This window comes from Ursus arctos, unplaced genomic scaffold (assembly GCF_023065955.2).
Source record: "Ursus arctos isolate Adak ecotype North America unplaced genomic scaffold, UrsArc2.0 scaffold_9, whole genome shotgun sequence".
NCBI lineage: Eukaryota > Metazoa > Chordata > Mammalia > Carnivora > Ursidae > Ursus > Ursus arctos.
In genome coordinates, this window is record NW_026623111.1 from 40,627,956 (window position 1) to 40,649,383 (window position 21,428).

Consider the following 21,428-nt stretch of genomic DNA (forward strand, 5'->3'; position numbering starts at 1 on the left):
AAGATCTGGAGGGAAACAGAGAATAAAAGTATGACATGGTGGGAATATAGGTTTTTAAACATTCAGGCCCAAACAGAGGCTGGTGGGGTGACAAAGCAGCCCAGAAAGCAGCACCCGGGAGGTGATGCCTGCCGAGATTTCCTTCTCCTTTGGAGTGCTTCCTTGGCTGTGGAATAAGACTTGATTACAGCGGAAGCACGGAATTCTGTATAAGCTTCTCGAACTTTCTAGCCTTCTTTTTAAAAAGTCAGTAAAAAAAAAAAAAAATACAAGGAGGGAGAGGAAGAGGAGGAGGACGGAGAAAATGAGTCTGGGATCTTGGTGTTTTTCTCCTGAGGATAGAGTCCTGGCAAGCACGTCAAACACACACCTCATTGCTAAAAATGAGGGTCCAAGTCTTTTGTTTTATCCCTTGATGTGATATAAATGATAAAGAGCCACCAGTTACAGAGGGACCGCCCTGCATCCGTAATCCTGAAAAATGTATCAGTTCAGGGGGAGCTGCTGTCAACGGTGCAGACAACCAACAAGACTGCACCATTATGGAAATACTGCGCCTCCCCGGTCTGCAAAAGAGGACTCCCCACATTCACTTAAGGAGGAAGGAGAGTGGAGGGCCTTGGAAGGCCGTTTGCTTCCTTGTGGCCGGTGACTGATTTTCCACAAAATTGTGCATTGGCTAATTCTCACAAGAGGTTTTAAAAATGAAGCTAGGGTTTCAGGTTTGACTCACATGAGCTGCCTTTATTCGGACAGTCTTTGTTTTCCCCAGTCTGGTCGGCCGTCCTTCCGGGGGGCCTTCCTCAATCCCTGGCGGGGGCTGAGGCCCAGCCGTTGTTCGGGATGAAAAGGTATTGGAAGGCCGTTTGCTTTAATTGGAGCCTGCACCTGCAGACCCCAGCCTCAGAGGCAGCTCGCTCTGCTGCTGCTGTTGCTGTGTGAGTGTGTGTGTGTGTGTGTGTGTGTGTGTGTGTGTGTGTGCATTTGATTTCCTCAATGAACACTGGGATACGGCTCAGCTTTTTGGCCTGAAAATGCTGGAGGGGATCCAAGCTGCTTGGTCACGGTCACTTTCTCTGCTCTGGGCGGGGAGGCACTCTCTTTTCTCTCCTCTGTAAGAAGAAGGGATTTTGCCATGCAAATATATCCAGTGTGCTTTGACCTAATCTCTTCTGGCTCTAAGAGGCCTTACCCAGATGAAGGGGGCCTTCAGGTTGTCTGAGGGGTGCCGAGGCAGGGCTCTCTCCCACCCGTGAGTTGCTGCATTTTTTTATGAGTTTCTCACACTTCACTCCAGTAACACTATCCAGGCAGTGACTACAACCTCTGTGCTCAGCCTGACGAGAGGGAAATGGAGAAATCAGCCCAGTGGGTCTCATGAATGACTGTGCCTCTGTCCCCCTCACGACACCCTGGCTCCAGAGCTCCTTCCTAAGGCGCATATTCAGTGTAGACTATCTGATCGACTTTGGCATCTGGAGGTGGCCACGCCATCATCACCACCACTGAGACAATGAACATGTCCGTCACCCCCAGAGGGTTCCCAATGCCCCTCGGTAATCTCCACCCCCCACTTCCTCCCCCACCAGCAACCTGAGGCAAACATTGATTCGCTTTCAGTACCTATCGATTAGTTGCATTCTCTAGAATTCTATATAAGTGGAATCAGATAGTAAGTATTCTGTTTGGTTCTTTCCACTCAGCATAAAGAATGTGAGATTCATTTCTATTGTGTGTATCAACAGTTCCTTCCTTCTTACTGCTGAATAGTATTCCACTGTGGGGACGTACTAATCTGTCTATTCAGTCACCCGTTGGTGGGCATTTGGGTGGTTTCTAGTTCTGGATGATTACAAATAAAACTACTAGGAATACATGGGCACAAGTCTTTGTATGGATATAGGCTTTCTTGTCTCCTGGGTAAATACCTAAGGGTGCAATGGCTGGATCGTATGGTAGATGTACATTGAACTTTTTATGAAGCTGCCTAAGTGTTTTCCAAAGTGGTTGTACCATTTTGCCTTCCCATTAGTACTTCCGCTTCCTACATATCCTTACCCATATTTGGTATGGTCAGTCTTTTTCGGTTTAGCCATTCTAATAGATATGTAATGATATCTCATTCTGGTTTTAATTTGCTTTTTTCCTAATGACTAATGATATCGAGCATCATTTCCATGTGTTTACTTGTTATTTCTATGTCTTCTTTTGGCTAAGTGACTGTTGAAATCTTTTGAGCCTTTCTTAAATTGGCTCCTCTATTTTTCTCATGGTTGAGTTTGGAGAGTTCATTATACTATTTCTCCCAGGGATATTTTTTTATTTCAAGAATTATCCTGGAATATAAGACACTACAAAGAAAAGTTTCATAGAATTTTTAGCACTAATCAGAGCATGTGCGGAATAATTTGGGGGCCCAGGGCCTTCTAGTCCCTGGAGATAACACTCCATATGTGCCATTATAATGATGAAAGCAGGCCTCACCAGAAGTCCAGACAGGTCGAGGCCACATCCATTTTTGGAGGCTCTTGGGGTGTTAAACATGGAAGAAATTCCAAAATAGACATATGAAAAGTGTGATATATTTTAAATGTATGTATTGAGTACATTAATGCTTTTGACCAAATGCAAAAATTCAACATGTATATAACATTGGAGATGATGTCAAGATTTTAAATTTGAGGCCCAAAGTGGGGCCTGAGACAAACGGCTTTCCTGGACACCGGAACTTGTGATAGGCCATGAGAGACCAGCACAGCTTGGGGCACTTCCGATGTACCCCATATACCCTTGGGGTCACATCCGGCATGGCTACTCTAACCATTTATGCTTGGGGTCAAATGAATGCTACAGAGATGGCTATACAAGAAAGGACCATTTCCCAGATACACACAAATCTCTTGTCACAGTGGTGGCATGGGGAAGGCAAATCATGGCTCTTTAGGGCCCTTTGAAGGGATCCCTTGCTCCACCCACCTGAGAGCCTGAGCGGCCTGAGCGGCCTGAGAAAGCCAAAGCAGCTTTCTTTGGGGGAGGTTAGAGCCTTAGCCTTTTCCACTTTGTTTGAGTCCTAATGGTGCTGTGACTATGAGAGGCGTTGCTTCACTCCAAGGATCCCAGAGACCTTCTAGACGGATGCATAGAAGCTCCCACCCTCTGGGCTTGTTCACCATCACTTCTGTGACCTCAATGTCCCTTCACCTCTGGGTGGACCCAGTGCAGCGGCTCCACATGGGGCGGTCTCGTCCTCCAGGGGACATCTGGCATCATCTGGAGACATCTATGATTGTCAAAACTTGGGAGGTATTACTGGCATCCGGTGGGTTGAAGCCGGGACGCTGCTACATACCCTACGATATGCAAGACAGCTCCCCACAGCCAAGAATAAGCCAGCCCCAAATGCCAGTGTTGGCCAGGCGGGGACCCCCTGATCGCGATGACTTCACCAGGCGCTGACCAGACGGACAAGGGATAGGACTGTTGCAAGCTCTGGGAAAGCGGTTCTTTGCGCATGAAGCAGATGAGCGCTGCAGTACCGACGTGCAGCCTTGGTCCAGAAGCTTGAGGGGGTATGAAGAGCGGGCTGCCAGGCCCCTCATGCTCTCAGCCTTCCTCCCCATTCCTTCTCCCTCCAGGAACTCTGGAGGATCGTGGACGTGCTTGCAAACCCAGTGCTGCCGCACGGTGACTCTAGGCAAGTTACTTAATCTCTCTAAGCCTCTGAGAAATGGAATAACCTTAGTATTTTTTAGAATTATGAAAGAAGATAAGCCAAGCCACGTAGGGTTGGACGGGGGCTGGCGCAGGAGAGGAACCCAGTAGGAGGCTGTGATTGTTACTATTTCAAGAATTGAGCACCTGCTGAACACAAAGCCCCTTGCCAGGGGTGCTGCCCAGCCACTCAGCTCCAGTTGGCGACAAAGTTTTGTTAGTCTACGGAAAGACATTTACTCGAAAAGCCTTAACGATAGCCCTCGCCCCTCAGAAACACAACCTGATGGATATGTTGAACTCACTGTGTTTTCACTTCACTTTAGTGATGAAAGAAATGAATGACAAGGGATTCAAGTGAAAAAATGTGTCAAATATTGAAGTATTTGTGAATGTGTGTAAATATATACCTACAAATTTGTTTACAGCCCGTGGCAAGACATGTCCATGATGTGCTTTGTCAGAAAACACAGCACTAGCTGGGACTCTCCTAGCAAGTCCTGGGGAACTCGAAGGCTGTCGCATTCCAGAACGGAGCAGGACTCCATGTCAAGTGACTTGGATAACATCTCAGTTAGGGTCGGTTACTTCAGCACCAGAAGGGCCTCATTGCCAGATGGCCAAGCAGAGACTGTGAGGCTCATGCCAGTCTGAACTCGGGGTGTTTCTGGAAGGTCATTGTTGCAAACCCAGAGAACCAGTTCTGTGAGGTTGGCTCAAAGGGGATATTTAGTCAGAGTAACAGAGAGGTGTGGTAATGGAGGGGAGGAAGTCTGGGTAAGGATTACAACTGGCAGTCAAAATGCTCTTCTCGGTTTTCAAAAAGAGTGAGGGAGAAGTAATGTTTTGGTTCTGGCCCTCAGACAACACCTTGTTTCTTGCCAAGTACAGGAGAGCGAGCCCACAAAATCGCCAGTGAGCCAAGAGATAATCCAGGTGATAAGGACTCAGCCTGGTGGCATCTGGGCCAAAAAAATAAGGACAGAAAATGTGGCTCAGCTGCATTTTTGCCAGTGTGTTTTCTCACGGGACAGGAGACACATTTAGAAGTATAGATATGCTTTGCACTTGGGAAGTCACAGTGGAGCTAACACAAATTAAGAAGCCTTTGGGCTCCTTGGGCAAGGGAACTCTTATGACACTCTGTTCATGGACACTGGAGCCATGAAAAATCTCCCTAGGAACATTCTAGAAGACAGGCTAGATCTCCCGCCAGCCCAGGAATGTGGCAGAATCTTCTAGTGCAGAGAGTGAATGGATTTAGGAATTTCCTTCCTTCAGGTGGGCTGTTCTCCGCCTTAAGGAGTCAGTGTGCATAACCATCCATGTTGTACATGGATGGGCTATTCCAGAAGAGGGAAGGAGATTTACCTACTTATATCAAAAGGCCCAAAGGCCACAGAAATTGCTTTTTAGTAATAAGGATGGCTGTCACTGAGCAATGTCACAAAGAGCAGTTAATTCTATTCTTTCTTTTTTAATAACCACCTGAGAGAAGATAGATTTATGGAAGGAAAATAGTTGGGGTGACAGGCATTCTGTCCATGCTGCTGACCACTCTGTGAATTGAGATCAGCAGGAACGAGGCGCTGCATGGCATTATCTTGACCTTCACTGAGCTTAGCTTAGATGAAGTACTCCTCATCCGTTATCTATGGCCACTAGGGGACAAGGAAAGAAAACAACAGGCCTTTCTGCGTCTCTAGTGCTTATGTTAGTGTCTCAGTCACGGTGTTTTGAATGGATGACAGTGGAAAATGCTCTCCTTCTGCGCCTGTGTTGGTGAGACTATTGATTATCACTCAGAGTTCCCTTTAGACAGCCTAACGTGATCAACTTCTTCTCCAAGTTCAGGTGATGAAAGCTCTGTACCCGTAAAGGAATGGCTTTATTTCTGTCTTTCTGAAGCTGAGAATGCTGTCGTTGGACATACCTCCCTGGGCTCTGAGTTCCAGGCAGCTTAGGGTTCAATCTGATGCTCAACTATACCACTCATGTAGGCTCTCATGGCATCCATCCTTGGTTCCTACTTCTTCTGCTCTTGTCATTCTATTCTTATTTATATTTCCCCTGTCCCTAATTTAAATTCTTGATTGTATTTTCCATCATTCTATTGCAGAGCTCACAACCTCAGATGCCTCCAGCTGCCAAGCAGGCAGCAGTAAATGGAAGTAAGTAGGGCTATAGGGCATGGTGTGGACTGTGGCAAATTGGAAAACTTCTTCCCTGGCCACTCCACTGAAAGGCATTGTTCCTTTACCCCACTCTCAGTCTCTATCCCGTGACCCTGCTTTATTGGTTGCATTTACCATTTTCTGTAATTATTTATCTGTTTGCTTAATGATAGCCTGCCTCCCCTCTATGTCCCAGCACCCAGAAGATTGCCTGACACAGAATTCTCACCCAGTCCGCATTGGCTGAGTGACTGAATTAGCAGATAAACATGCGACCTGCATGGCCAGATGTTCCTATATTTTAATAGAATTTGAAATTTGGATTTTTACATGAAATCATCTGATTTTTAGATGCTGGTGGCTAATGTGAAAAACTAAAAACACCATGCTGGCCGGAAACAAGCTAGTGTGTGGTACTCTTCTACTCCCTATTATCTGCTTATTGGCTGCACAGTTCCTTTGTAGAATGAAGTAGTATACAAATAAATAAAAACACACACCCAGGGGGCCTGGGTGGCTCAGCTGGTTAAGCATTTGCCTTCAGCTCAGGTCACGGTCTCAGGGTCCTGGGATCGAGCCCCACATCAGGCTCCCTGCTCAGTGGGGAGCCTGCTTCTCGCTCTCCTTCTACTTCTCCCCCTGCTTGTGCTCTCTCACTCTGTCAAATAAATAAAATCTTTAAAAAAAAAGCAACACATATCCGTTTTATGGCTTACAAAGCACTGTTACCTGCTAGTATTTCATTATTGTTCCGATTTTACGTATGAGTAAATTAAGGCCCCACAGAGGGGAAGTAAGCCTGCGAGATTAGAAGTGGAGGAAGCAGTAAAGGCAGGAACCACCCCGGGGGCAGAGCCGGCCTCCTGGTCAGGTATTCAGGAAAGAGGGAGGAAAAGCCCTTCTTGCTCTATTTCCTCTCGTCTTGCTGACCCAGAACCAGAGGTTAGGCGGATGCTTCACCCGACACAGGCTACGACCTCAAATTCACATTCAGCCTCACGCTGGGTCTGTTTCTGTACCTTTCAGTGCAGAAGGAACCAGCACAAGAGAGCGGGGCAGATGTCTTTCCAAACCTTCTCACGTAGCACCTGGGGCTCACCTGCCAGCCGTCAAGAGCTGAGAGTGTTAGATGTGTTAGCAGCACACACGTAATTGAACAATCAACATCTTGAACAGTCTCTTTCATGTCTGTATCTTCAAAATGATGCTGATCTTACTTGTTTTAGGAGGTGATCTCCTTACATCCCGGGAAGACCAGCAGGTTGTGATATAGCAGAGACTATCTCAGGACGTTTTTGAATTTGACCAAGTTCTGACCAAGATTTATTTTCTTACTTCTTTTCCCAGAGAAGTACTTTAAAATACAATTTGAGTATTGAAGTTGCAGACCCTGACATTTCTTAGGAAACTCTGAGATGTGAATAATTTCTCCATAAATTATAGAATTATTTTCCTTCTACAGTTCCCCTAAACACGTTTTCCTAGAAACCCCTTGCTAAGGAAAAAAAGTCCAGCTTGATTGGCATTTCTTAATTATTATTATTTTTAATTGGGGTAAGTACCAAAAACATATAATTTACCATTTTAACCATGTTAAAGTGTACAGTTCAGTGGCATAAAGCACATTGACGCTGCCGGGCGGCGCAACATCGCCAGCGTCCATCTCCAGAACTCTTTTCATCTGCCCAACCTGAAACTCTGTGCCCAGTAGACACTAATTCCCCAATCCCCCTCCTCCCAGTGCCTGGCTACTCTAGGTTCCTCAGATAAGTGGGATTATACAGTATTTATCCTATTGTGATTGGCTTATTTCACTTAACTAATGTCTTCAGGCTCATCCATACTGCAGCATGGGTCAGAATTTCCCTCCTTCTGAATGCTGGAAAGTATTCCCTTTCATGTATATACCACATTCTGTTTGTTCATTCATTTGTTCATGGACTTTTTTAAAAATTCACGTTAGTTAACATATAGTGTATTGTTAGTTTCAGGATAGAGTTTAGTGGTTCATCAGTTGCACATAACACCCAGTGCTCATTACATCAAATGCCCTCCTTCATGCCCATCACCCAGTTACCCCATTCCCCCCCCCCACCTTCCCTCCAGCAACCCTCAGTTGGTTTCCTATAGTTTAGAGTCTTTTATGGTTTGCCTCTCTATTTTTATGTTATTTTCTTTGTCCTTCCCTTCCCCTATGTTCATCTGTTCATGGACTTTTGAGTTTCTTCCATCCCTTGGCTATTATGAATAAAGCTGCTATGAATATGGGTGTACAAATATCTGTTTGAGTCCCTGCTTTCAATTCTTTTGGGTAAGTACCCAGAAGTGGAATCACTGGATCATAAGGTAGTTCTATTTTTAATTTTTGAGGAACCTCCATACTGTTTTCCATAGCAGCTGCACCATTCCACATTTCCACCAATGGTGCACAAGGTTCTTACTAATACTTGTTATTTTGTGGGTTTGGCTTCTTTTTTTTTTTTTTTTTTTGATAGCAGTACCCTAATGGGTATGAGGTAGTATTTCATCGTGGTTTTGATTTGCATTCCCCTAATGATTAGTGACGTTGAGCATCTTTTCATGTGCTTATTGCCATTTGTATATCTTCCTTGGAGGGTTGTTTGTTTTTATTGTTGAGTTGTAGGAGTTCTCTATATAATCTGGACAGTAATCCCTTATCAGATACATGGTTGCAACTATTTTCTTCCATCCCACAGGTTGCCTTTCACTGTGTTCATTGTGTCTGATGCATAGAAGCGTTTAATTTTGATGCACCGTGTGCACTTCTGAGCTTCCGTTTCTGGTTCCCCTGCCTCTCAGGAGATGTGGGATGCGGGAAAGGAGGACTGCCCCACAGCTCCAATGGCAGGGGGCTAGAAGGCTGCTACTGAAAGGCTGCCAACTCCTACCTCAAAAAGACTTTAGGATGGGTTTCAAGAATGCCCCCACTCTCTGACAGTGGAGCAGTCAGGGTGCATAAGTGCTTCAGCAATAATTGAGCTTTAAGATGGCCTCTCTTCAGCTTTGGGGTAGCCTTGGTTGGTGCTGGTGTCAGAACAATCATAACCAATCCTATTGTCCTGGGACTCAATGAGTGTGTACAAGGGCCACTCCTAATGGATCTCTGTGCCCGGGAAACCAATAAACAGAGGTCTCCATAGCATGTCTCCTTCCTAACACTGGGACCTTCAGAAGCCAAAACGATGAAAAGATTCCCAGTGGACTTCCATCCCCCAAAATATGTCAAAAGAAAACAACAGTAAGCCATAAAATAAGCTTACAGAAGTGCACAAAAGTTCTGATTTTTCTCAAGAGAATGACTTCAGAGTTTCAGTTGAAATGCCCAAATCCATTCTTGTAAAATTATCTGTTTTAATTAAGAGTGTTTTCGGTGTCTCTGCTTTGCCACTGCCTTAATCCCTTTGTGATCCACCTACTGGGAAATAATAATAACATCTAATACTTGTTAGATGCTTTATATACACTGCACGTTCGTCTGTGTACTCGATAAAAGAACTAATTTAACAACTGCCCCAGTCTCATGAGGTAAATGCTATGATAATCTCCAGTTTTACAGTCAAGACAACTAAAGCACAGAGCAGTAACTTGCCTAAGATCACACAGCTAGTAAGTGGCAGAGCCAGGGTGTGAACCCAGAAAACCCAGCTCCAGAGCCTCTTTTCCTCTATTCTAAAATCCAGCTCTATGGGTCTTTCTGTGGGCATCGGCCTGCACCTGCATTTTCAGCTCCGCCCTTGCCTCTGGCCCTTCACACGGGGCTCCCGGTGCCTCTCCCCAGCCCTCCTCACCTTGCCGATCCTGCACAGTCAGGCTTCCCCTCGGGCATCTGCTCTCTGCTGCCCTGTCCCCTGACAGGCTGTTGAGACAGCTAGCACTGCACTTAGTCAAATAGAAATGTAACTGTCTGACTCTTCCCACAGTGGACTCAGAGTTTCTGGAAGGTGGACCCCAAGGTTCAAAGCTCTATGTCCTGACCTAGCCAAGGACCTGGTACCTAGAAAGTGCTTAAATATTTCGTTTTGAGGAAGTAAATGAGGAAGAGCCTAGACAGGGACTTGGAGTAGGAAAAGGAGCAGTGATTGCCCAAATAGTAGTTTTCACCCTGGAAATATTGTTAGGACCCTAGCAGACAGTCAGCCGCCATGTCCACACATAGATTAGCACAATACTGAATGGAATAGAATGAATGATGCGAACCTCAGTCCCTTAGCCCTGATACTGAAGACATGGGCCTCTCTGCTCTCCACAAATTAAAGAGTAACAACAAATATATGCGTGCAAATGTACGTCATGGGTCACAGAGTGACTTCCGAGTTTCTCGAAAATGTCAAAATTGAATACATGTCTTCTTTCCCTTCCTTTCTCTTTCTAAATAATTCAGTCTTTCAAGCTATGCCATGGGGCCAAGTAAGGTAGTCACCCATACAGGGGGTGGAGGAGGTATGGTGCCCAGACAGGGTGTCAGAGCCTAAACAGGGTGAGGAGTTAGCCACATAGAAGGGCTGCCTCATACAGGTGCCAGAGTCTGGATAAGCAGAGGAAGGTATCCCTGCGGAGGGCAGCCTGACACAGAATTTCAGAATCTAAGCGAGATGAGGAAGGCAGCTGCGTGGGGAAGGGGGAGGGGGCAGTGGTGGTGACAGCAGTTGGTCACAAACAAGGGGACTGATCAAATGTACTAAGGATGTTGGGGCCAGCTCAGACCAGTGTTAGAGAAGAGACTTACAAACCGTGAAAGGGAGAAAACTGGAATAAAGCCGGTGGTGTCGGATTAGAATTAGAAGTGGCAATATGAATTTACGGTTTTCAGTGCTTATAGGCCAATATAGAAACACACACACAGTCCTAGCTCTGTCCACTGAGAGAGTCTGAGAACAGCAACATTCCAATTCGCAACAAACACATCTAGCAGTCAGACTTGAGATTCTAAAATGCTACTAAAAGGAACTAGAGCTCCTTGAAATAATCGCTGGTTTTAAGGCTGGAACATATCATTATACCAAGGAGTCAGGACGTGCTCAAAGAATGACGGGAACATGTCAGAAGGGCACATGGAACTTTGGATTAAGAATGAGACACTTACGTAACTTCAAGTACTCTGCAGAACACTTATGAATTAAAATGGAAAGAAGAGTAACTTTACAGTGGAGAGCCCTGGCAGACGCAACTTTCGTCATTTCAGTGAAGTTTAAAATCACCGGCCACCTGACAGGACACAATGAGAGGAACACAGCATCATTTCTGTGATGTTATTTGCCAAGGTATTAAAACTTGAATCGGAGCACAAGGAGACTCAGACAGACCCAGATTAAGGAACATTCTGCAGAATAACTGGCCTATATTTTTTTAAATATCAAGGTCATGAAAGTGAAGTAAATCCTGAAGAAGGTTTGCTCTTGGAGCAAAGAAGTTGGTGACAGCAAATACAACCCTTGATTCTGAAAACTTGGTCTGAGGATTAAGGGGCAACTGATGGGAGTGCGTGAGTAGCTCAGTCGGCTGGGTGTCCAACTCTTGGTTTTGGCTCAGGTCGTGATCTCATGGGTCGTGGGATGGAGCCCCACATCGAGCTCTGTGTTCAGCGCAGAGTCTGCTTGGGACTCTCTCATTCTCCCTCTGCCCCTCCCCTTGCTTGTGCTGCATGCGTGTGCGTGCGCGCTCTCTCAAATACATATTTTTTAAAAATAATTAACAAAAGTGGCAACTGATGAAAACTTGCTGGGGTCTGAGGATGAGATAATAGGAATATATCAACATTGATTTCCTGACTTTGTGGTCATGTGGGAGAAGGTCCTTGTGTATAGAAAACGTGCACTAACGTACATGGGGAGAGGAGGTGCTGTTTTGGCAGCTTACTCTCAAAGGATTCAGGGAAGATACAGGGTAGAATTCTTCGTACTATACTATACCTGCGACTTTTCTAGAAGTCTGAGGTTTTTCTACACACATACATACGTACCTACGTCTATTCTGCATCTCTATCTGTAGCTACAGCTACCTGTAATGAACACGTTAGGTTGGAATGATAACGTTTTCCAAACTTTCCAGAGCACAAGCACCCAGAAGCAGGATCAGGGTCTGTCTGTACGTGTTGGTTCTCTGACGAGGTCCAAAAGAGAAGTATTCTCATCCCACTCATGTAGTGAAGAATGGAGAGATTCCTGAATAACTAGAGACATGTGCAAGGCTGATCACACCGGCCATTTGACTTATCTGATGAGGGGCTCATCTGCCAGAACCAAGAAGTAGAAATACTGAGGCTCCTCTGTCCTCTTAGAAAGCCCATGGCATAACTAACTAGAGGCCAGTTCTTCAGTGTTCATCTGGAATGTGGATTGTGCAGGGGACTCCACATTCATTTGGGGTTTGGCCCACAGTGCTAATAATGACAACCACAGCCTGTCAGGCATCCCCCGTGGGCCCGAGACTGGGATGTGTATCCTTTTATGGGTCCTTTTAATAATCTTCACAATGGTTCTCCTTGATAACTATTGTCCCCATTTTATAGATAAGGAAATAGAGATTCAGGGGCGCCTGGGTGGCTCAGTCGTTAAGTGTCTGCCTTCGGCTCAGGGCGTGATCCCAGTGTTCTGGGATCAAGCCCCACATTGGGCTCCTCCGCTATGAGCCTGCTTCTTCCTCTCCCACTCCCCCCGCCTGTGTTCCCTCTCTCGCTGGCTGTCTCTCTCTCTCTGTCAAATAAATAAATAAAATCTTTAAAAAAAAAAAAAAAGGAAATAGAGATTCAGAGAGGTTTGTTACTTGATCATTGCTGTGGGCTGAACTGTGTCCTCCCAAATTCACACGTTGAAATCCTGATCCCCAGTATCTCAGACTGTGACTGCATTTGGAGACAGAACCTTTAGAGGTTATTAAGTTCAAATAAGGCCATCAGGGTGGGGCCTAATCCAATCTGACAGGTGTCCTTACGAGAAGAAATTTGAACACACAGAGAGAGACCAAGGGGTGCACACCCACAGAGGGACGACCACATGAAGACACAGCAAGAAGACGACCAACTGCAAGCCAAGAAGAATGGCCTAAAAGGAGCCTACAAAGCTGTGATCACAAAGACAGCATGGTACTGGCACAAAAACAGACACATAGACCAATGGAACAGAATAGAGAGCCCAGAAATGGACCCTTGGCTCTTTGGGCAACTAATCTTTGATAAAGTAGGAAAAAACATCCAGTGGAAAAAAGACAGTCTCTTCAATAAATGGTGCTGGGAAAATTGGACAGCTACATGCAAAAGAATGAAACTTGACCACTCTCTCACACCATACACAAAGATAAACTCCAAATGGATGAAAGACCTCGATGTGAGACAGGAATCCATCAAAATCCTAGAGGAGAGCATAGGCAGCAACCTCTACGACATCAGCCACAGCAACCTTTTTCATGACACATCTCCAAAGGCAAGAGAAACAAAAGACAAAATGAACTTGTGGGACTTCATCAAGATAAAAAGCTTCTGCACAGCCAAGGAAACAGTCAAAAAAACTAAGAGGCAGCCCACGGAATGGGAGAATATATTTGCAAATGACACTACAGATAAAGGACTGGTATCCAAGATCTACAAAGAACTTCTCAAACTCAATACACAAGAAACAAATAAACAAATCATAAAATGGGCAGAAGATATGAACAGACACTTTTCCATGAAGACATACAAATGGCTAACAGACACATGAAAAAAATGTTCAAAATCATTAGCCATCAGGGAAATTCAAATCAAAACCACACTAAGATACCACCTTATGCCAGTTGGAATGGCAAAAATTGACAAGGCAAGAAACAACAATTGCTGGAGAGGATGTGGAGAAAGGGGATCCCTCCTACATTGTTGGTGGGAATGCAAGCTGGTACAGCCACTCTGGAAAACGGTGTGGAGGTCCCTTAAAAAGTTAAAAATTGAGCTACCCTATGATCCAGCCATTGCACTGCTGGTTATTTACCCCGAAGATATAGACGTAGTGAAGAGAAGGGCCATATGCACCCCAATGTTCATAGCAGCAATGTCCACAATAGCTAAATCGTGGCAGGAGCTGAGATGCCCTTCAACAGATGACTGGATTAAGAAGTTGTGGTCCATATATACAATGGAATATTACTCAGCTATCAGAAAGAACGATTTCTTAACATTTGCTGCAACATGGATGGCACTGGAGGAGATAATGCTAAGTGAAATAAGTCAAGCAGAGAAAGACAATTATCATATGGTTTCACTCATCTATGGAACATAAGAAGTAGGAAGATCGGTAGGAGAAGAAAGGGGGGTAATCAGAAGCGGGAATGAAGCATGAGAGACTATGGACTCTGAGAAACAAACTGAGGGCCTCAGAGGGGAGGGGGGTGGGGGAATGGGATAGGCTGGTGATGGGTAGTAAGGAGGGCACGTATTGCATGGTGCACTGGGTGTTATACGCAACTAATGAATCATCGAGCCTTACATCCGAAACCGGGGATGTACTGTATGGTGACTAACATAATATAATAAAAAATCATTAAAAAAAAAACTAGGGATGTACTGTATGGTGACTAACATAACAAAAAAATATATTATTATAATAAAAAAAAAAGAAAATCCAAAAAAATAATAATAAAAAAAATAAATAAAAGGAGCCAAACCTGCCAACACCTTGATCCTGGACTTCCAGCCTCCAGAACTGTGAGAAAATAACTTCGTTGTGTAAGCCACATGGGCTGTGGTGTTTGGTTACGGCAGCCCCAGCGCACGAAGACAGTTGTGCTATGTGCGTCTGTGGCTGAGGATGAAGCTGGGATTCAAAATCACATCTGTGCAGCTCTTTTCACTATCTCCTGCTACCTCCCTACACACAGGGCCTCTACTGGGAAGCCGTTTTCTGCCTCCCCCAACAGGTTGCCCAGAACACCCACCCAACACCTCACAGATCCTTCCATCCATGGTCCCAGGGCACTTACTGCACTGTAGATAGTTGGCTGCACACAACAGAGTCACGATGTTTGATCAGATTGAGAGTAGAGCTCCTCTTATCCGCATTCTAGTGTCTCCCATGGAACCGGGCACAGGGTAATTACAATAGCACTTATTGAGCGCTTCTTATGTGCCAGCAAAGGCTTTACACGCCTTATCTCATTTAAACCTTAAGACAACTCCATGAACTAGGTGTTACCATTATTCTCATTTTACATATCAGAAAACTGAGGTCACAAGGGTTAACTGAATTACTCCAGGGCACAGAGCAAGTAGGCAGTAAAACCAGGATTCAAGCCTAATTCCCATAATGTGCTCTTCACCCCCGGCTCTGTTGCCGCCATCTTGCTATAATTGCTCCCTGAGCAACTTCCGTGAGGAGTTGTACCAATCTGAAATGCTCTGCCTCAAAGTCCCCTCTTTATGCCAAGCTCAACTGTGAAGTTCCTGTCCTGTGGAGGGTCTTCCCACATACATCCTCCGCCCTCATCCCCACACTGCCCTCCTTCAGCACTCCTTGGAAACATGGCCTGCATCAGGCGCTGACATGAGAACCAGCGCTGGGCACCAAGGATGTAGTTTATCAACATTTCCCGAACTGGACCATTCAATGCCCAGGGATGGATGTAAACAGTGATAAATAACAAGGTGGCATATGGCACTGGATACTCTATCTCTAGATTTTCTAGGAGAGTTTCAATTTCTAAAATCCTATCCTCTCATCACATCATTTGCCAGAATACATGGCAGAGAATATAGTCTGGTATTTGGTTTAAAAAGTAGAGTCACCAGGACCCCCGGGGGCTCAGTCAGTTGAGTGTCCAACTCCTGATTTCAGCTCAGGTCATGATCTTGGGGTCCTGGGATTGAACCCCAAGTCTGGCTCTACGTACAACAGAGAGCCTGCTTGAGGATTCTCTCTCCCTCTCCCCCCTGCTCATGCTCTTTAAAGAAACAAACAAACAAACTGAAAAATCAGAAGGTAGAGTCACCATTCTACTGCAAAGAGGCAGGAAAGGAGGTCAGATGTGCTCTCTGTTACTTACCTACCCACAGGCTAACAGGCAAGTCAAATTTCTCTGGACCTAAATGTCCTCGTGAGTCACACTGCAATGGCAATGCCTGTTTCTACTACAGAAATGAAACGAAATATGTGGATGTGTTCTGAATCGGTAAAAAATAAAATAAAAAGGCAGTTTTTATTTCTGCAAATATAGGAAGAAGTTTCTTATGAAGACTGGTGCAAAACAAAAGAAAGAAAGAAAGAAAGAAATCCGACATTAAAAGTGTAAATATCCTGAGGGCCTTTCTGGAATGTCTCGAAAAAGACATGAACAAACCTTTCTAAGTTCTCTTCAACAACCTGGGGTGGGTGTGTGTGTGTGTGTGTGTGTGTGTGTGTGTGTGTCATAGAGCTACGGGTGGGACAGTCAGAAGCCAGGTTTCTCAAATTGCTTGAGATATGAGATGTTACCTGGTGGGGGAACCAGGCCTCTTACCTTTGCTGCATTGTGAATCAGTCCCCAAATGTGTGAGGCCTCAGAGGACAGTCCGTTTGGGAGCTGAGCTTTTCTGACTCAGTAGTAGACCAGGGAAATTTTCTTTTCTTTTCCTGTGTCTCCTCTTCCAGACATGTGTGAAAACCACTGGCCTTGGACTTAATCAGCTCACCTCGGGCCCCTTCTCCAAGGCTTTGTATCATGCTAATCCATGAACCCGAGAGCAGCCTCTGAGGGGCTTCGAGGGAGAGCAGCCCCCCACAGAGCAGTGCTCATTAGCATCAGTGACAGATCTGTTCTGGTCTGGATGCTTGCAGCTGAGGCTCCCTTGAACTTCCTTCTGCTCTCTCTAAAGCCAGGATCCTTTTGTTCACCTTTAGGCCTGCCAAGTCAGTCCTACCGCACCCCTGGATGTTGTTTTCCTGCAGGCAATGGGAAAATGAGCTCGGAGCCAGGGAAGGGAAATCAGCAAGGAAGTAAACACAGGGTCACTGCACCTTGAGGTCATCATTAGGCCTGGGACATCATCATGCTGGGACCAGTTCCTAAATAGGCAGGGGCTACTGCCTGGATAGGCCTCAGAACCCTGGCCATCTTTTTATTTTTAATTATGTAGAGAAGCATGCACTGAAATTGATATTAGACAAATCAAGCAATCCCGACTCGTTCCAATGCCTTGCCAAAACTTTCAACGATTTTCCATAGGCAGTGTCTCTTATAACTGAACACTGACTAATGTTTGTAGACAAAAAAAAAAAAAAAAAAAAAAGAGCAAGTTTATGGCTGATACTAGTTCAAACTTTTAACTCTAAAGATACAGGACTATTGTTCAAGTAAAGATTTCTTCTACTCCCTCTTCAACGTCTCGGTCAGTAACAGCAGCAGCAGCAGCTTTGCTAACATCTATCGAGGGCTTGCTGTCGGCCAGGTCCCATGCTAATGCCCTGACCTGCACTATTTCATTTAATTCTCAACATAATCCCACAGTTATCATTCCCATTTTATAGATGAAGAAACTGAGGATTAGAGAGCAAAGTGCTCCTGCAAAGCTCTCCAGAGAGTTAGAAATGTCAAAATTGCCTTTCTGGAAGTGTGCTTTTCTGGGTCTTGCTTTTCCTACCAATCCGTTTGAGCCCCTTCTGTGGACTGACATCTCTGGTGATGAGCTTGCTTAAATAAACCCTTAGCCCCAGGGATAGAATCTAAACAGAAACACAGAGCATTGCTTAGTTAAGTGGTCTCTCCCTGGGGCTGTGAGTTTGGCACCATCTTTATATAACTTGTATGTAGGACACACATAGGCTGGGCAACCTCCCTTCTCTCATCCACAGGGGGTCTGCTGGCCACTGAACACCTGGTTCTCCACCGGGTTTCTGATTACCAACAGGGAAGTGTCCTGCAAATCTCTTGGCCCCTCTGTGTGCTTTGATCATGGTCTGTGAGCTTGTCCTTTTGATTTGAGGAGCCTAACAGTTACGAACTTCTTTTAATCAGGACTCTAAGGGATGAATGACAAGAAGTTCATAGCCTGGAAACTTCTGCTTGGTGAAAAAAAGCCAGCACATGTGCTCCCAGTCCTCAGGTCACACTGCAACGTGTTTCGGTTTTATTGGCCTCCTCTTTACTTCCAATTGTTAGCATTTAGCTCTCCTGTGCCATGGCGGTTACCTGGGGCAGCTGGCCACCAATCAAAGGCAAGTAAAACCATTAATTAGGAGACAAGGAGATGCCTCCCAGCGGGGTCCAAGTTGTCCATTCTTGTAAATATAGGAGTTGCGACATCAGCACTGTTGCTCACCCTTGTTACCCTTGGATTTGGGTGGAGTTTCGGGGTGTTTTGCTCTGGGGCCACATAGGCCTTGACACTTGAGGTTGGTCAGCTTTTCGTTCTCAGCAGAGACTAAAGATTTATTTATTGGAGTTACCGTAATAAAATTGGAAAGGGGCTGGGCCTTGATTTGAGATATCCTTTCCTTCGTCTTTCCCAGTGGTTTACAACTAAACACGTGTCCAGATATGTTTATAGACTCTGATCTGGGAGTTCTTTGATGAGGAAAGGCGATTTATAACAGTCAAATGGGCCTTTTCAACCTTATCGTATGAAACAAAAAAAATCAAAATGTGGGAAGGGAGCTGATGTCACAGAGTCTTTCATGTTCCTCATCTGCTTGCCAGCTTTTCCCCACCAGGGAATAAAGACAACAGATTTGGGGACTGTCAGAAGCTTCGGGGTTTTCCATTCTGAAAGGTGAAGGCGATGGATCTTATCTCACCTTCGTCTCCTGTGCGCATCTGGATCAGTGCTGACTGAACGACTTCCAATAGTTAAGTCCCTTCTGGGATTAACGATAAACACACATACCTCCAAAACATTTTTTTGCCTGGTCATGTAACCAAGGCAGCTCACTGTTTCAAACTGGAAATGCAGCGAAGTCACAGATGAAAAACAGGACATATTAATTTAGCTTTACAAATGTGCCCTTTCCAAAGCCAGAATTACTCACTCCCTGGCAGCGCACAGCGCGGAGCCCTGGGTCTGCTCAAACCCCGTGGCTTTAGTGTCCTTTCCATTTGGTGTGGGACATTCCAGCTGAGTGACAGGATCCAACTCAGCAGAAATGTCCAGATGCAGTTAAAACCCTGATCATCATTGGAAGGCAAACATAACTGCACCGTGTGAGGAAAGGGGCCCATTTTTAGAGTGTCCCCAGGAAGTCACCTGTCTAGTTATCCAGAGACAAAATGTTTTCATGTTTGGTGCATTTGAAGGGAAGGATATGACATCGGAGAAATGTAAAATTGGAGAACTTTTTCAGTATTCTGTGATAAAGAAGTCAGAACCTGAGCTAGGTTTCCCTCAGGCCTGCTTCACTCTTGCAAGATGGTAGGCTGAACGTGGGTTTAGCATAACAGGAGAGAGAAAAATGGCTTCTCTGAACTGTTATGAACTGGCTGCTTTCCTTTCCCTCCTCTCAGCACACAACTGGTAGTTTTCCCACCGGCGCCTACCATTGGGGGAGGCAGTGAAGAATCCAAAGCCCTGCCCCCCCCTCCGGAGCCTTCACCTGCCACCTCCATGTCAACACCTCCATATTTGTATCTCTGCCTCAAACCAATCTTCTGAGGTTCCACCTGCCTTCTCAGTGTCACACGGCCATCTTAGACTCCCCCCCGTCCAAGCCAGCTCTTTTTTTTTTTTTAAGATTTTATTTATTTATTTGACAGAGAGAGAGAGAGAGAGAGAGCTAGTGAGAGAGGGAACACAAGCAGGAGGAGTGGGAGAGGAAGAAGCAGGCTCCCAGCAGGGCAGGGAGCCCGATGCGGGGCTCGATCCCAGAACGCTGGGATCACGCCCTGAGCCGAAGGCAGACGCTTAACGACTGAGCCACACAGGCGCCCCCAAGCCAACTCTTAAGCCCTTCTTGCCCTTCCTTCTGTGTCCATCTCCAGCAAACGCCCCTTTCCTCCCCCCAAGCGCCCTAGCCTGGGAGTCAACCCTTACTCAGCCTGTCCTCCCATCCCACATCCAATCCATGAGTGCGTTCTGTGAACACCCCGCCCAGAATTTCTATCAGCAGCAACCATGGCCTCCTGTTTCCACTACCACAACTGCTGACCCTCCACCAGCTCTCCCCTGGATTACTGTAGGAATCTTCTAGCTGGCCTCCCTGGCTGGCCTCCCTGCTTCCCTTCTCGCCCCAGTCTCTCCACCAAATCTATACTCCACATTCCAGCCAGCCTAGACTTTGAAAAATGTGATTCAGATTATGCTACTAGCCTGTCTAAAGGCCTCAAGGCTTTTCAGCGCACCAAGGGGGAAATACAGAATCCTTCACCCGGCCAGCTAGGTTTGGCATCATTTGGCCCCTGCTCACCTCTCCAGTGTTCCCTCAGCGACACCCCTTCTTTGGCACACTCCAGCCATACTAGCTTGCTGTCAGTTTCTTGAACATTCCAAGATTTTCTCCATTTCACAGCTTTGCTATTTCCGGACTGGCTCGTACTGACCTACAGGCTTCTCCTGCCACCTCTTCCCCCCAAAATAATTTCCATGCCAACTCCCTCTCTCTCCCTGCCTCTTTCTCATTCTTCATGTCTCAGCTCAAGTGTCCTTTCTTAGAGACACCTGCAACACACCCCCCCCATTTCCTTTGTAGTACAGTATTTACCCCCTTACACCCACCCCTCCACCTACAACTTGGTTTCCTTCCATGAAAGCAGGAACTGTGTCTGTGTTGCTCACAACCACATGGCCAGTTGAATGAAGGAATGAGTAGTTAAATAAGAAAATATTTTCTCCCTTAACTCTAGAGAACAGACAGACAGTCACAGGGGGTTGGGGGGAGGTGGGTGAAATAGGTGATGCGGATTAAGAGGACACTTACCATGAGGAGAACTGAGTAATGTCTAGAATGGCTGAGTCACTAGATAGTACACCTGAAACTAACATCAAGTGCATGTTAACTACACTGGAATTAAGATAAAAAAACTAATAAAAAATATAATTAAAAAAAATTTTTTTCCTCTCAACTCGCATCACCTAAAGAAGAGTTTCTTAAATAGCTAAGAAGCCCTTGCTTCTTTTCAGAAACAGATACAGTTTTCCCTGTGTACAGATAACTAGCAAATAACTAGCAAATAATTCTAACCAGGTCCTCCCTTCCGTGGAAGCACTTTCTATTGCTTCTGGGACGGCTGTTCCACAGCCCGGAGAAACGGGCGGGGGCGGGGGGCAGACTGCTGTGGACCTGGGGCTAATGTGTGTCTCGCTTCCGGTGTCACATTTTGTAATTCATTCCCCATGAAAACAGAGGGCAGAGTGGAAACCGTTCTGTTATAAAACTGCGTGGGGGCCAGCTTTGGGAAACGAAATACCATTTAGATTTAGAACATCAGGGAGAGCCTGGATGTAAAGTGCTTCTGAAATTGGCCACAAAATTTCTTCCATTTTCGATGAAGCGGTGCTGTGGAAATTCCTTTTAAAATGCTCATATTTTGGGGCGCCTGGGTGGCTCAGCTGGTTAAGCGTCTGCCCTCAGCTCAGGTCATGACTGAGCCCTACAT

General features: G+C 45.7%; 1 protein-coding gene across 3 annotated transcripts in view; it reads right to left on the reverse strand.

Annotated features, from left to right (window-relative positions):
* The window catches only part of LNX1 (ligand of numb-protein X 1), a 199,771-nt gene that overhangs the window by 158,283 nt on the left and 20,060 nt on the right, over window positions 1-21,428 (reverse strand). The window contains exon 1 of one of the 3 annotated variants that reach the window (XM_026508887.4): window positions 16,365-16,800. The exons of 1 other annotated variant lie outside the window; for it this stretch is intronic. The gene's annotated coding sequence lies outside the window, so the exon portion shown is untranslated. Of the gene's footprint in view, window positions 1-16,364; window positions 16,801-21,428 lie in introns of those variants that run through there. One more of the 3 variants, XM_044387733.3, reaches the window with a different exon arrangement.